At 41.1% G+C, this 15,020-nt stretch overlaps 1 long non-coding RNA gene across 1 annotated transcript in view; it reads right to left on the bottom strand.

Annotated features, from left to right (window-relative positions):
• LOC111861422 overlaps positions 1 to 15,020 on the bottom strand; it is a 590,763-nt gene that overhangs the window by 502,017 nt on the left and 73,726 nt on the right. The gene's annotated exons all lie outside the window — the stretch shown is intronic.

Genomic DNA, 15,020 nt, shown 5'->3' with positions numbered 1-15,020 from the left:
TAAAGCTACGACACGGGACCCACGGCTTAAAGTACCTCCCGGAGGACTTGTTCCCTGAATTTTTCCGCCCTTAAAAATTCCACGACCTCCGCCGGGTTTGAACCCGCGTACCAGGAGTCATGAGGTGGGAACGTTACCTCTAGACTACGGAGGCCGCTAAGAAAAATGTAAGTAGACGAATTAGTGAGGGAAATGGACTGCAAATGAGACAGAATAAATAACAATGAAAACGATAGAGAATTACTGAGTTACGTTTTCTAACAATCTTCAAATACGAGCATATTACAACTGACATAAATCCGTCACTGTCTGTTAATGTCGTGCACTGATAGGACGCGGCTCTTAGAACCGACATAATATTAAATTGCTTTAAGGTGGACTTAGTGAATTTTTACACTTAACGTTTATAACTTCGTAGCTGAAGACATTTCTCACCCTTAGCCACCCTTCGTTTATGTCTCTCTGATAATATTTAATTGCTCTACCCCCCCCCCCCTTCTTCATGTCATTCTCGGCGGGAACGCCTTCTGTTTTCCTTGCACGTGGTTGTAATGTCCACAGCAGTAAGGACCCCTTCTCCACTATAATTTGTGGCTCAAGTAAGATTACAGGTCTATAATTTAGATTACGCTCTGCGCTGGGTGCAAACAGGAACAATATTTCCATTGGTCGCAATTCAAATGGCTTCAGAGTAAAGCTTAGTGAATGAATAACCTCAGTTCGTGTCGTCTGGAGTATAAAAGACGGAGAATATAAAGCCGACATGTTTATATATACATTTCATAAACATTCTTACATGCGGTAAAATATTCCCTCATATATTACATAGTTTTCAAAACAATTCTGAATGGCAACTAGGTTCTCTGGGTCTATTTATTAAAACTATAGAAATCAGTAGTCGATCACAGTGGCCGCGCGGTCTAAAGTATGAACCGTCTTTGCCCGCTCGAATACTGGGATCGTGGGTTCGAATCCCACTCGAAGCATAGATGTATGTTTGCGTTTATTCTGTGCTTGTGTTTTTCTGTGTGTAGATAGCGGCCTTGCGACGGGCTGATCCCCATCCAAGGAGTGATACCGACTGTCTAAGTTTAAGAAACTGAAGAGAAACAAAGCGTTTCACGGATGTCTATGCTCCAAGTGAGAACAATAGGGATAGGTATGTAGATTAGATAGATAGATTATCAGTAACTACACGTACACCATATATATCTGAGAACACTTGTGACAGACCGTACACGTTGTCCAACCTTACTGTGTTTAAATTTGTAAACTACAAATTCCAACCTTAAATTCTGTAAAATAATAAGCTGCGCTGCAATTTTTGTTCCCCTAGACTTTAAGGAATGAATTATTGATTTGTAATCAGTTCTTACTCAGTACCTACTATTGATCCATCAATCTGATGCACAGAAATGCTATCGGAAGTCAAAAAGTTAAAAATGACCTGCGTTATAGGATTCTAATTTATTCGTCACCTAAACTCGAAACGAGTTAAGTCAAAGCTCAAATAGTATCCATAAAACAAACCGAATAGTAACAGAGCAAATTATATTGTGAAACTGAAGACACGAGCGTAGAGTCATGTTTTCATCTCTGTAAATAATTTATTTACGGTGGGGATACACAAGCTGTATTACAGTACCACAGGAGCTGCAGTCGTTAAGCTATTTTCTAAGATGAACCTGGCACATATTTTTATAAACTATTTCCTTGAATTCTATATTAATTTTATACTGTCATTTATACATTATATCTACGAAACAGACTCTTATTTTAAAGTTCACCAACTAAAATTTTTTAAGCATTTTTCATTCTCGCCTGCGTGGTATACTTCCCACCCATCTCATCCTCAAATTGTTCTGAAAATTTCAATAATATTTGGATAAAGCAAAAATTATGGAGCAACCTTTCCCTTCAGCACCTTATTCTTAGAGACATTTAATCTATTAATTTGCTTAATATGAGAGACCGAGTTCAACACCCATACAAAACAACAGGCAAAACTAGTTTTTATTAATTTTAATAGTGTATCTGGGTTGCATGACATTTTAACATGAATATGAGTGACCCTCGTGTAAAGTCGAAGTTGTTGGAACTCCTCCTTCCCGCTTTGGGGGTATAATTTCGAAAATGGGCAAGGAAACCTCTATCCTGAATTCATTTAGCTCCGATTTCTTTAATTATTCCAGAAAACGGTCGAATATCAGATTGAAACTTGTCACGACCGCTTTTTTACACACATTTCCCAGTTTATTATTCACAAATCACCATACAATTAGACATTGCCTGACCACCATAACTGGGAAAAAAAGACGTCATTAAGTTAAATGAAATAAATCACAACCACGGCACACAGTGATTTAAGAGTAACCCTGCAAAAGGTACCACCTTACATTCAGGCAATATATTTTGCGGGGACAGACATGATAATCCGAAATATTTCGCGAACTCCATTGGGTCCACGTGCCACTAGTAGGCATGCGATTACACTCGGAAGCAAACCCGTGGGGCCAATAAATTGGCTGCGGCTAGAATGCAACCCCCCTACCCCGTCCTCCCGATCCCCTGCGTCCTGCGTGCGTCGGCTCGATTCCAACACCCTGGAGCTGCATGGATGTGGTTATGAGCTTCATAACTGAGGGGACAAACGCGAGGACCGAATTATTGGAATGGTTGGAATCCAGAGAAGCTCTCGACAAATAATGATCTCTCATCTTTTCCTCCTCTTCTTCTTCTTCTTCTGCTCTTCTTTCCATACCTAATCTATGTACGCTTCGAAGCTATTCATAAGTCACAAGCTCCAAACCGAGGACGTTCCGTAATAATTGCTGAAGTGGACAGCTATAGTGCTTCAACTGTACTTCGATAGGCCTGCTTCATGTTCCGAGTTAATGCTGATCATTCCTCTGTCATAACCATCTTAGTATTACTTGAATAGTACGAGCTTCTGGGCTGTGATACCATGCGTTTCGGAAAGAGTCCAATGTTTCGAAAGAATATATCAGCTCCATCACCAGTGTCGAAGAATAAATCGAGAAAGAAATCAGCAGAAGCGAGCAGAAAGTTAACCTCAGTCAGACAGTTAACCTTTCACAAAGCTACTTACTTACCCTACCAACAAGCCATTTATTTAGTGGGGCAGTCAGTTAGTAGGATATTCGTCACGGATTTTAGGTTTCGTATTATATTGCGAATGTAGCACTGTTGATAACACTGAGAGAGGCAACGTATGTATTAGACTTTCATTAAGCTCCAGTTATGTATGTGTCTATTCTGACAAAGCATGTTTTATGTAAAATATTTTAACACCATTAATACCCTTCGCGTCATGTTGCGTTTACGCAAGAAACCGTATCGCAAATGCTCGACAGTTGTCAGGAATTACACCCAAGGGAAACGTGCAGAAAAATACTTTGCGGAGGCGTTTGTCAGGAGGAGATTAAAGAATACGAGGCGATGTTCGTGACGTAATGCACAGTCGTGATTCTGTAGAATGTACATAAAAGTATCACATGAGGCGCCAGTATTAATGACGTAACTTCAACATTTCTCACAGAATCGGTACATAATTCGGGAGAGTTTTTCTGATATTTCGTTACTCGGTATCGATTTCTACGATTTCTTAAATCTAAACCGAACACTTCCAAGCCCCAAATTTCATACTAAAACACCCATGTCTCTCGTGTAATTCAACTTAAAATTCGCGATCGAAACAAAACAATAACACGCAGATGTGCCCTTGGGGCTCATATTGCTAAGTTAAGTTTCGTTCAGTCACGATGGTTGGATCTGGTTTATATGCAATACGTTATAACTCAGGTCAATATAGTGCGAGGGCAGGAATTTGACACTTAAAGCATTAAACAGGCCTCGAAATACATGGATTAAAGTCGAAAATGATGGGCTAATGTCTGCATAACAGTCAGGAGGTATATAAACATTAATCAAAATGCTACAAAAGAAAACAAGATGAGGCTAAGAGTTCCAGCTTCTGAGATACACCGCAGTGTAGTCAATCGCATCGCGCTGGTTTCTTGCTTGGCTTAGTGTTCGACCCTGATGATGGAGACGATATGTTCCTTCGAAACGTCGGTTCATTTTCAACGAACTATACAGCTTCAGAAGATGGAACTCTTCATAATCATCACTATGAGCACCTAAAGTCCTATAAAATATGACGTATTTTTCATTTAGATTCCTAGATAAAGACCGCGCCATATCTCAGGCGGTTAGGCGCTGGCTTTCCATTGCGGCGGGCCGGGCTCGAGCGCAGGTAAGGTCATATGGCATTTGTGGGGGGAAAAGTGGCATTGAGGCACTTCGGTTTCCCCTGCCAATTTTCATTCCACCAAATGCTTCACAATCACCATCATCTATCATCTGGTGCTGGTACGATAGGCAAGTAGTGGCCGCAGTAACAAGTGGAATCAGTCAGTACAAGAACCCAAACTAAAGTGTGTGAAACGTAATCAAAGTCTACTACCTTTACTATTAAAGTTATTTAATCAAGGAATGTGTTACTGGAATGTAACGGGGCATGCATGAATCGTTAAAAATGCATATAAAATTTTGGTTCGAAGCGAAGAGCCCACTTGGAAGACTTAAATGTAAATAAGCGGATAATATTAAAATGAATCTTAGCGGAATAGAATGAGAGGACATGGAGTGAATTCAAGCGTTGCAGGATATGGACCTGTGGTTGATTATTGCCAACATGGTAATGGGGATTCTGTTAGCCAGATCAGTGACTACCAGCTTGTTAAGAAGGGCAAATATGTAACATTAATACTCAAAGAAACTACTGTTTATTAACATGCTTCTCGCACCTGGAACACAAGTGACACTAGCCGAAGAACTATGAGAAAATAAGAAAGAATTGCAAACTCCTAAATGAGTGGTTCCTGTTCTCATATGCGATACTACCTCTGCCCTAAAGGCATCAAGATCATAAAGGCGCATCATAAATAGATTATATCTATACTACATGATCCTTAATGGAATGTTAAAGATACTTATAATAAGATGTACAAAATTGAAGTTTAATTCATTACGCCGTGACGGTGCTAGGAATGCAGCTACCTGTGTTTCCAATGCTATTATATCAACACGCGCTTTGTCTCAAGGCAACTTCAGGTTGGCGAGAACCTTCTGTGTGTACACTTGCGGCCGGCTAGCAGAAGACGCCTGGCTGCTTCTTAGACTAGAGATTAATTAGGCAATTAGAGGCTCGTATCTTTCCCTAAGAGTTATGATAGTGTTGCTTATATACAGAGTGGAGCTCGCAAACTTGTTCAGGGAAAGCAAGGCGTTAACAGGGGAGAGGTACACTCTTCGCCACAAGTTTTGTTTCAGAGTAATTCAGTAAGAAACCGTGTCCCAGCTTCTTGTTGTTCCGTGGACTAATTTCGCTTAATAGAAACTCCTACGGAGGCCCATATACTGAGAATTTGACGGCAAAGGAACAGCACTAAGTAATTCACAGAAGTCCTTCTGACTTTAACGACAAAACTATAATAAGTTTTACGAACATTAATTTCTATAAGTTTATTAACAGCACTGATATTGATCGCTTAATTAGAAATAAAAATATTAATAAATGAAATGCATAGTTTTTTGCTACTATTTGACTTGTACACCATATTAAATTTTATTTTTATTTTTGAAGAAATATAAGTTTATTCACCGCTGCTGTAAATGAAAGAAGAATTAAACATCGGCCAATTTCTTTAAAACACGTAGACGGAATATTCAGTAAATTTTGGTGTGTAGGCCTAATTTAATACAACATTTCATATTATGCAGGTACATTACGAATCTCTTTTGAAGGATAATCTGTATTTTTCTGGATGCCACTAAATTACTCAGGTGTTAAGACAGTTTGTTTCAGAGGCACGGAGAAGAAGGACAAATCCCGATTACTTGGTGAAGAACCATTTGTGCGATTGCTAAGAGCGAAAGAAAATCTCGACTATATTAAATCATCGTTCTGGAATCTGCTTACATAAGCTGATGTAGGATTTGAGGTTCTCACAACCGTAGTTATGAAGAGTCCTATTTTCTGGAATACAACATCAAGAAATCATGTGAAAATCATCCGATATTTCAGAGCGTCGTATCATCCCCGCCTGCAGAGGGAAAGCCAGCAGCATGCAGATTAGCAATTCTTTTTTATATCCATTTTAATCCTGAAAGAGGCCGGAATACTTCAGTCGGTATGGAGACTGGCTACGGGCTGGACCATCGAAGGGTTGGAGTTCCGAGTGCCGGTAGGGTCGTCCTGATAGATTCTGGGATCCACCCAGCCTCCTCCCAAATGATTACCGGGCCTCTTTCCCCGGGGGTAAAGCAGCTGGGACGTGAAGCTCACCACTCACCTCCAACTAGTGCCGAGGTCAAGAAAATATGGTCTATATATCCACTCTCATATACGTCTTCATGGCGTAGTGTTTAATTAGTTAAGCACTTTACGTTTTCTTTACAGTTTTGAAGTAAATTACTTCTCTTAACTTTCTCGTACATAAGCATCCCTTTGAGGACATTCCGCTCTGCGACTTGTGTTATCACCTCCCCATCTTGCAATCACTACTGTCCTTTCTGACCTTGGGCCTAGTACGGAAATGAAGCCAACAACGAGTAAAACAATATACTCCTCTTCATGACCTAATTTGAATAAAAGAGGCAGCGAAATTACAGACATTGAACGTGATTAAATTTTTGCTCTGAATGTACGCCAAGAAGCGACAGAGATAGAGCCTACTCTCTCTCTCTCTCTCCTTCTCTCCAGCTTGCTTGTTTGTAATTAATATCAAGATTCCTTTAGCGTGAGATTACAATCTTTAATACGTGTGTAGTAGTGTAATATGTATTATAGGTCTAAACTACTGCAGCAGGAGAGCCGTAAGTTGGGCTCTCACCCAAAGAGAGAATGTTAGTTATACAGTAGCTCTGAAATCTCTTACCTGCTACCATCATCACCAGCAGTTGCAACAAAGATTTCTTCCCCCCGACCACCTGCTACAAATATAGTGTGTCATGATCTGATATATGACTTATCATACACCTTAATGATATAGACCATATCGAAAGATATAAATACATAAACTCCTGCAGAAATAGAAGAAATATCAAAATGGAAATAAATTTCAACCCATTCAAGACGCACTTTGTTTCTAAAAAATCAGTTATACAAAATGGGCCCATTAAAACTGAGTAATTTAAAGAATATTTATCTGTTGTTGTTTTGTATCTCAGAATTCTTTAAGCTTTTATTTCTGGAAGTCTTAACAATTACACTCTTCGCAAAAAAACGATGTACTGCATTTTCACTAAAAATAAAGAGGAATGTATATAAAAGTAGTACATTATGCAGGCAGCTTTTACCCCTTGGAGACCATGGCTACTAAAGGATACTTCGTCTTGCTGAAGAGTAGGCACCTCAATATATGCCTAGATTCTCTCCAGTTCAGGGCCCGTCTTTTCATTATGTTCCCATCCGACGGATAAACTCAAGAGGTATAAGATTCACTATTTTGCACGTACGGTCCGAATTGATTATATGAGTTGACCTCAGAGGATATTGTTCATTGCCAACTTTATTGTTTCTCTGGATATGATCTCTGAGCCGAGATAGCTCAGTAGGTACAGCGACAGGTTACGGGGTGGACGACGGAGGGGTCGGAGTTCGAGTCCCGATAGTTTTTTTTTTCCACGTCGTCCAGACCGGCTCTGGGGCCCACCCAGCCTCCTATCCAATGGGTACCGGGAGTTATTTCCCCGGGGGTAAAGCGGCAGGGGTGTGAAGCTGACCACTCAAGCTAGTGCCGACGTCAAGAAAATGTGGATCTATACATTCACTGCCCCATACGCCTTCATGGCGTAGTGCAAAATTAGTTAAGCACAGGGAGAACTTCACCATTTTTACCTGGATATGTCTTATGGATAGTTAATGTTTTAACTGCTCAGGCCAAAGACTAAAGGCTGGGCAACGTCCGCCTTAAATGCAATTCGAAAATATTCTTCCTCCTGAAGTGGTAGCTTTCATGCTGATAATCTAAAATGGGAATACGGATATTAAGAAATTCGAAAAGTCCAATAAAATGGAGCGCGTTTTCTTGCGTCTGTGGCTACGGATGGACACTAAAAGTGAATTCTGTAGCGTAAAGTTTTCTGCTGTAGAATGTTTGTTCCAGATTCACAAAAGCAATCTCTTCAAAGTTTAGAACAATTGCCGTAGGCAAGTCATATTCAGTGACTTCCTCACCCGTCTTCACCGCAAGCGAATTCTTGTAACTATGGAAAGAAACAGCCTTGACAGTGGGCAGTGCCCATGGCGTGTCTAGCAGCGCAGCACAATACAAATTGGACGAGTGGGGTACGCGTAATGACAAGACTAATTTAGCAATTAGTATCCCGAGGAAATTCTCACATCCTTTATATTCCACTTGAAGCCTATGTCTTGAGAGGAGCTCTTCTTCCTCGGAACTGTTTTATCGCCCTAAGATTTTATAGCGTTAGTCTTTATCCCCTGTACCCGCCATCTGCTGGAGTAACATCAGGCAATGACACTTCTTGAGGAGGGGAAAGAGGTGGGGACTCGATATGGAGACAGAGATTTAATATCGGCTCAATGTCTCACGGTCTAGTGCGAGGAACCATGAGGACTTCCGGTGGATGGAGACAGAGAAGGTCCAGCAATGGCGGCAGATGTTCTGGTTCTCATAACGGTGCAACAAAAGACAAATTGCACAGCTTCGTCATCTTGGCGTCCCCTCTACCAAATCAAATTATCCAATTTGGAATTATTGTGTCTTCCGACCGAGAACGTACATTTGTTTAATCGGTTGTGACTACGGGCAGTTGTACCCGAAAGGAAGACCCTGAGACATGCGGTCGGTTACACGTCACCAAGATTGTGGTTGAGAGGTGGAGGAAGGAGGGTGGACTTTGGACTGAATCAGGCTTCATTTGGTAGCTGTGATTTATCCACAAGACCTTGTTTGGTTTGCCGGGACAACGGATTGCCTGGAACCACAAACACGTCACTTAAACAAGCATTCCATTTAGGTACAAGGATTCCAGTGCTTCTAGTTTACAAACTTTTGGATGCAAATATATAAAATGGCTTTAAATGTAATGAAAGTCCAATAAAAGGTAAAAGTAAAAGTTAAAATTGTCCGCGTGCTTAACTAATTAGGCACTACGCCATGACGGCTTATGGGTTAGTAGATATATAGATCCACATTTTGTTGACCTCGACACTAGTTGAAGTTGTTTGGTCAGCTTCACGCCCCTGCGGCATCACCCCCCGGGAAAGTGCCCCCGGTACCCATTATATAGGAGGTTTGGTGGACACCATAGCCGGTCAGGACGACACAGAGAAGTGAAAATAATTAATATTAGTATTAAATAAATTTGGTGGAATTTAGAAAAAAATTATTATCAGCTTTGAAGTTGTATGGAAATGATGCGGGAACATGTTTATTTGTTTTTAACTCTGGTACCGATAGAAGGATGTACCACGATGACTGCAGGGAAAAGACATGAACATTGTTCTCAGAATTACTCGCCACAGAAGGCAGCAGAAGATCCATCCATCATTGATTTCTTATGACAGGAGCAGATCAAACACGTACTGTGGTGCGGCAACAGCTTCTATTTTGAAGTATTCAGAGCCTTGTCCTATAAGTGCAAATGAAAAATGTGCAGTCCTAGTTTCTGCTTCCAATAAACGACATTTCAACTACTAGCATCACATCCATCAGTCCATTTGGAGCCAAGTGTTTGGTATTGTATATGACACAGTAATCAATATGTTTAATGATGGAGCGGGGTGCTACCTGTCTGTTCTGGCGCGGTACCCAGAATGCACCGCTCTTGTTGGTCAGGTCGGAATCTCAAGGTGAGTCGAGTCACGTCATGGAAGCTCGATTAATCATTCTCCTCCCCCCCTCCCCCACTTCCTCCCATTTTGTCTCCACACCACCTCGCGCCAGGCGTAGTACAGATATTGAAAATGGCTGCCAGAAATTCCACGCCCCAGTTTATAATGATCTTATATATTTCCCGTACAGCATATTCTGTATTCACAAAGTCCATGCATAAATCCTTGACGAAAGGCTCTCGATTTCGTAAGAACAGAAGCGAAATTTTCAGAGGCGCAACACAAATTTATGTATCATCTGATGACGCTGTTAGTAGCCCAGAGTATAGAGCCTCGTAGGGTAAAGTAAAATAGGCACACGTAAAGTGGCACTACAGCACGAAGGCATAAGAGGGAGTGGGTGTATAGATCTGTGTTCTTGACCTCGGGGCTAGTTGGAGGTGGTGGTTATCTTCACGCCTCGGCCACTTTACCCCCGGGGAACGAGCTCCCAGTATCCACTGGTTAGGAGGCTCGGTGGACCCCAGAGCCGGTCTGGACTATATGGTCAAGAGAAAATTCTACTAAGATACCATATAGACCTAATTAACTAAGTAGCATAAAACAAGAGACTGGGCGTAAGCAACCACATAACGTGATTTGTTATTACCTATACAGAGGTGACGACTACATGGAGAGCTTTATGTTTGCGTAGATATATTAATGATAAATGTAAAGTGATGGAAATGTAACATGTAGCCCTGCATGACAACACAAGAACTTCTGAAGTAAAGTGTATAACATGCCATATAGTCTTCTACTTATCAAGCCACTTTGATATGCAAGCACTGTTTGTGGCTCCGTGACTAATAATAATTGGTTTTTAATTGGATGATTGGATTTATTAACACAATCTGTACAATCGCAGTAATCACAATAATTTACAGCAATTCACAATAAATCTTCAGCCGATCCCTTCTGCGTGGACTGTCTAGGACTCTCTCGTCTTATTCTGATTTGATTCTGTTCTGTACTACTAATATGGTCTCCAGGAGGACACGTAGCGAACACATTCGTTGCCTAACGATGGATATATGCGAACCCACATAGAAAACACTTCTTACAACACCCGGTATATTGCGGCTTGCATGTACTGCGGGCGTTGCCTAGAAATGGGTCTGCTCTATTGTTGGTTGCGTATTTGTTGCTGGTTTGTTTATTGAGTCGTCCCCTAGCAATGGGTAAACTTATCACAATATGCAAGCACTACTATATCAATTATGGCATGGCAGGTAAATTCGACAGGAAACCATCTGGAATGATAACTTAAAATAAAGAAAAATTATAACATTTATAAAATTCCACATACGCCCTAAGTTTGAAATGTGATGATCCTGTGTGAAGCACATTGAAAGACATGTACTAGATGAGTGATTTACTGAACAGTGACATAAAACAAACTCCGTGGCTTGAGTCCGCAAGACAACTATACCCACCAAGTGACCGCCGCTTGTCGGCGAAGTTAGTGCCAACTTTAGCGGATAGAGGGCGTCGTGTGGTCAGCCCAACGAATCCCCAAGGCCGTTAATTTCGGTTGTCTAGGCCGGAGCCTCTATTTCCTTGAAATAGCTCGTCAATTATAGGCACATTGTTGAGTGGACCCCGTTTCAGACCCACTACTCCTCAGAAAATCTGGTAGCGCGGGGAATCGAACCCGTGACCTCTGGATCTGTAGCCAGGAACTCTGACCACTAGACCACAGAGGCGGCTGAACACCGACATAGGTCACCAAATAAGTAAATACATGGTTCTAGGTTCTGGAGTACAAAGCTCTGTAGTCAATTGCAAGAAAACCTTATGTTTCGGAGAAACATGTCGCCTCAATCTTCAGGGTCAACTAAACCAGCATAAAGTAGTTAGCTTGCTTGCTTGATTTCTGTCTGATTTCTTGCTTGGCTTATACTTAGACTCTGAAGATGGACGCGACATGCACCTTCGAAACTTCGGTTGACTTTCAACGGAAAACACTGTTATATCCAAGAAGTTAAATCTAATCAAGTAAATGCATTACGAATCCCTGCATGATCGCAGTCCACGCTCTAGTAAGGAAGCTGTTGGTTGGGACTACCGAAGAAGCAGTGCAGTGCAGTGCAGGTCACTTACATAGACTAGCAACACGTGCAAGAATCTGGTGAGAGAAATCACACGCCCATCTACCAGCAGCGGTGCAGCAGAACCGAGGAAAGGCGTTGTGATGGTCAGGTGGCTGCCTGAAGTATGTCTGCATTGTAACCAACAGAAGACACTGCAATGGTTGTTTCAAATTATATACATTATTGAGCAAATGTCATTCTTACTTTTTTTCCAAAATCATATGCCTCTGTCTTTCACTTATCTAGCTATTAAATAAATCCTCAGTCAAGTAGTTTGCTTTTATAACATTTAGCTTATTCAGCGGAGCAAATTTCTTCTTTAATACTATAAGTCGCACACCTATTAAAGGAATCTCCGGGTTTTAAGGGAAAATGGTTCATTTACGTGTTCAAAGGGGCTAATATGTGTTTCCCTAACTAAAGCATCAGCATGTACATTAGGAAAGAAATGATTTTTAACATAATTCAGTGCAGTAGCGACTCCATTATAAATAACATAACTTATAAGAGTCCTACATCAGTTACAACACAAAATAAGAGATAGAAAAAATAAAGCAGTAAACGAACATGTAACATCAACGTATAAACCATATGTAAAATTGAAAAATAACTGTGAAATGACCTTAAGTGAATGGGTGAACTATAGCTTTACCTTAAAGTCACTGAACGCGCTACTTGTTTATCTTGCAAGCAAGAACTGAATGGACCTCTCGGTATGAAATGGCGTTGCTAACGTTAAGTTTTTGGGATTCTAATCCTAACGCATTAGTAATTTATTACAGTCGGACAACAACACTGGCTTGGCCAGTGGCTGCAGGCATGTTTATTTGTATATGGGCTTTGCAAGTAAGAATATTACTAAACGCTGAAAAATTATCCGATTAAAAGTCATCAGAATGGTTGGGACTAAATTTCCGAGAATGCTGTTTCCAATCAATAAATCAGAAATAACCTACCATTATTAATAAATATGTATAATCCAATTAACTTGTGTATTTTAAAACAAAATATCGTTGTGACGTCCGAAATACACGTATTTTAGGAGTATTTTCGATCCATAATAACATCCAGCAAATCGTCTAAAGAATTAGGAAGGAAGACAATGTCTGACTGCACACAACGCAAGTATGTCTGTGCTGTGATGACATTTGAAACAGTAGATATGTGACCGATTACAGATTCACAGGTCCGGGTTCAATTCCCGGCTACCAGATTTTCTGAGAAGTAGTGGGTCTGGAATGGGGTCCACTCAGCCTCGTGAGGATAATTGAGGAGCTACATGTATTTCAAAGAAATAGCGGCTCCGGTCTAGAAAACCGAGGTTAACGGCCGTGGGGATCCGTTGCGCTGACCACGCGACACTCTCTATATGATAAGGTTTGGCACTAACTTCGCCGACAAGCGGAGGTAGACATAGTTCGCTTGCGGACTAAAACCATAGAGTCTCTTTTGTTTTAATATATGACTCAAATAGGTTACGATTAACGTCCATAAAGAGCAACAGTTGCATTGAACTTACAGAATGCATAGTCCTCAAATGTGAGCTTATGTATATCATCCTCATTTGAAGTGTTCCAGTGAAGTAATCTTTATGCGAAGTGAATAAACTCCATCTTGTTCTTCGCCACAATTAGATAGGGCCTACTGCCAAACTTTCCAACTGTAACTAATTAAAAATTAATCTTCTTTCCAGGAACAGGATTTTTTATGTAACACATGAAATTAACATAGTTTACCCTTAAACAAATAATACGTATCTGAACATTAATCATCGCCCTGTTTTTGTTTAAAAACACAACGTTTTAGGAGACTGAATTCTGTCACCGTGTTCATATGAAGCCTATAGGGCTGTGTTTTAGACAGATACAGGACGACGGATAATGTTCAGAAACATTATATTTGTATTAATGTACCATCGTCACTGGGGCGCGGGGTAACGTAGTTGATCGAGGCACTGTACTACAAGCCGGAAAGACGCGGGTTCGATTCCCGATGAGATCACTGAATTTTTCAATTTACCTAATCCTTCCAGCCGCACTATGGCCTGGGGTCGGTTCAGCCTCTAAAAGAAATGAGTACCAGGAATCTTCCTGGCGGGGTAAAGGGCGGCCGGCGTGTAAGGCTGATAACCTCACCGTCTTCTGTGAGGCGATTGTATAGAAAATGTGAGAGCCTCGATGTCTCACAGCCCTGTGCGCCGTCATCGCCTGTTACAGGGATAAATTAGTTTCATCATCGTCACAAAACTTTTAGGCAATTCACACTCTTTTTGGCAATATAATATTTAGGCAGTTTCAGTGTTACAAACAGGCTGTACTCCTATTTGTTCAGATTGAGATCTTCTTTGTTCTGACACCGTCTAGTCCTTTAATTGGATACCGCCTTTCAGGAAAATATATTGCCTCCCGGTTGAAGATGACACCAGTATCTGCATATAAGACTACACAGTGTTGCAACCCACACGACCTCAACCTGAACAATAATGATGGCGAAAACTTTAAAACTAAGGCCTACCTCAGTTTCATTTGTTGTTATGCAAGCAGAAACAAAAGCCCGCACGGGTCACCGAGTAAGTTTTCCCGGGGTCGTTTAGGGGTGGGGTTAGCACCGGAATCTAATTTCTCAGCCCGTGCTCCCTAGCTACTACCAGCAACAGCTTTTCTCAAAGAATTCTAATATTCGTACCACATGCAGACAGCGGCCTGTCAGCGGACGATGTAATTAATTACCAATCTCACCATGACGAGGTACATTTCTGTTGGTAGCCATGACGACGAAGAAATTCGTTTTCAACCTCCCCTCACCCGACAGCTCGCGCTGTTCCACTCCAAGTTCTACCTGGATTAACACTTCAGTATGCAGGTGACAGGACGTAGAGTAGCCTATGTTACCGCGTCTCCTGCATAAGCCGTTCTTCAGATCTTCAGGAGCAAGATGCTTTCTTGGAATGTTTAAAGCAAGTTTACTACAGCCGACAAATTGTCTTTCTTCTTGTAGCACAATTT

This window comes from Cryptotermes secundus, unplaced genomic scaffold, assembly GCF_002891405.2.
Source record: "Cryptotermes secundus unplaced genomic scaffold, Csec_1.0 scaffold646, whole genome shotgun sequence".
Taxonomy (NCBI): domain Eukaryota; kingdom Metazoa; phylum Arthropoda; class Insecta; order Blattodea; family Kalotermitidae; genus Cryptotermes; species Cryptotermes secundus.
Note: the sequence above shows the minus strand (reverse complement) of the source record. Positions and strands in the feature narration are given on the sequence as shown.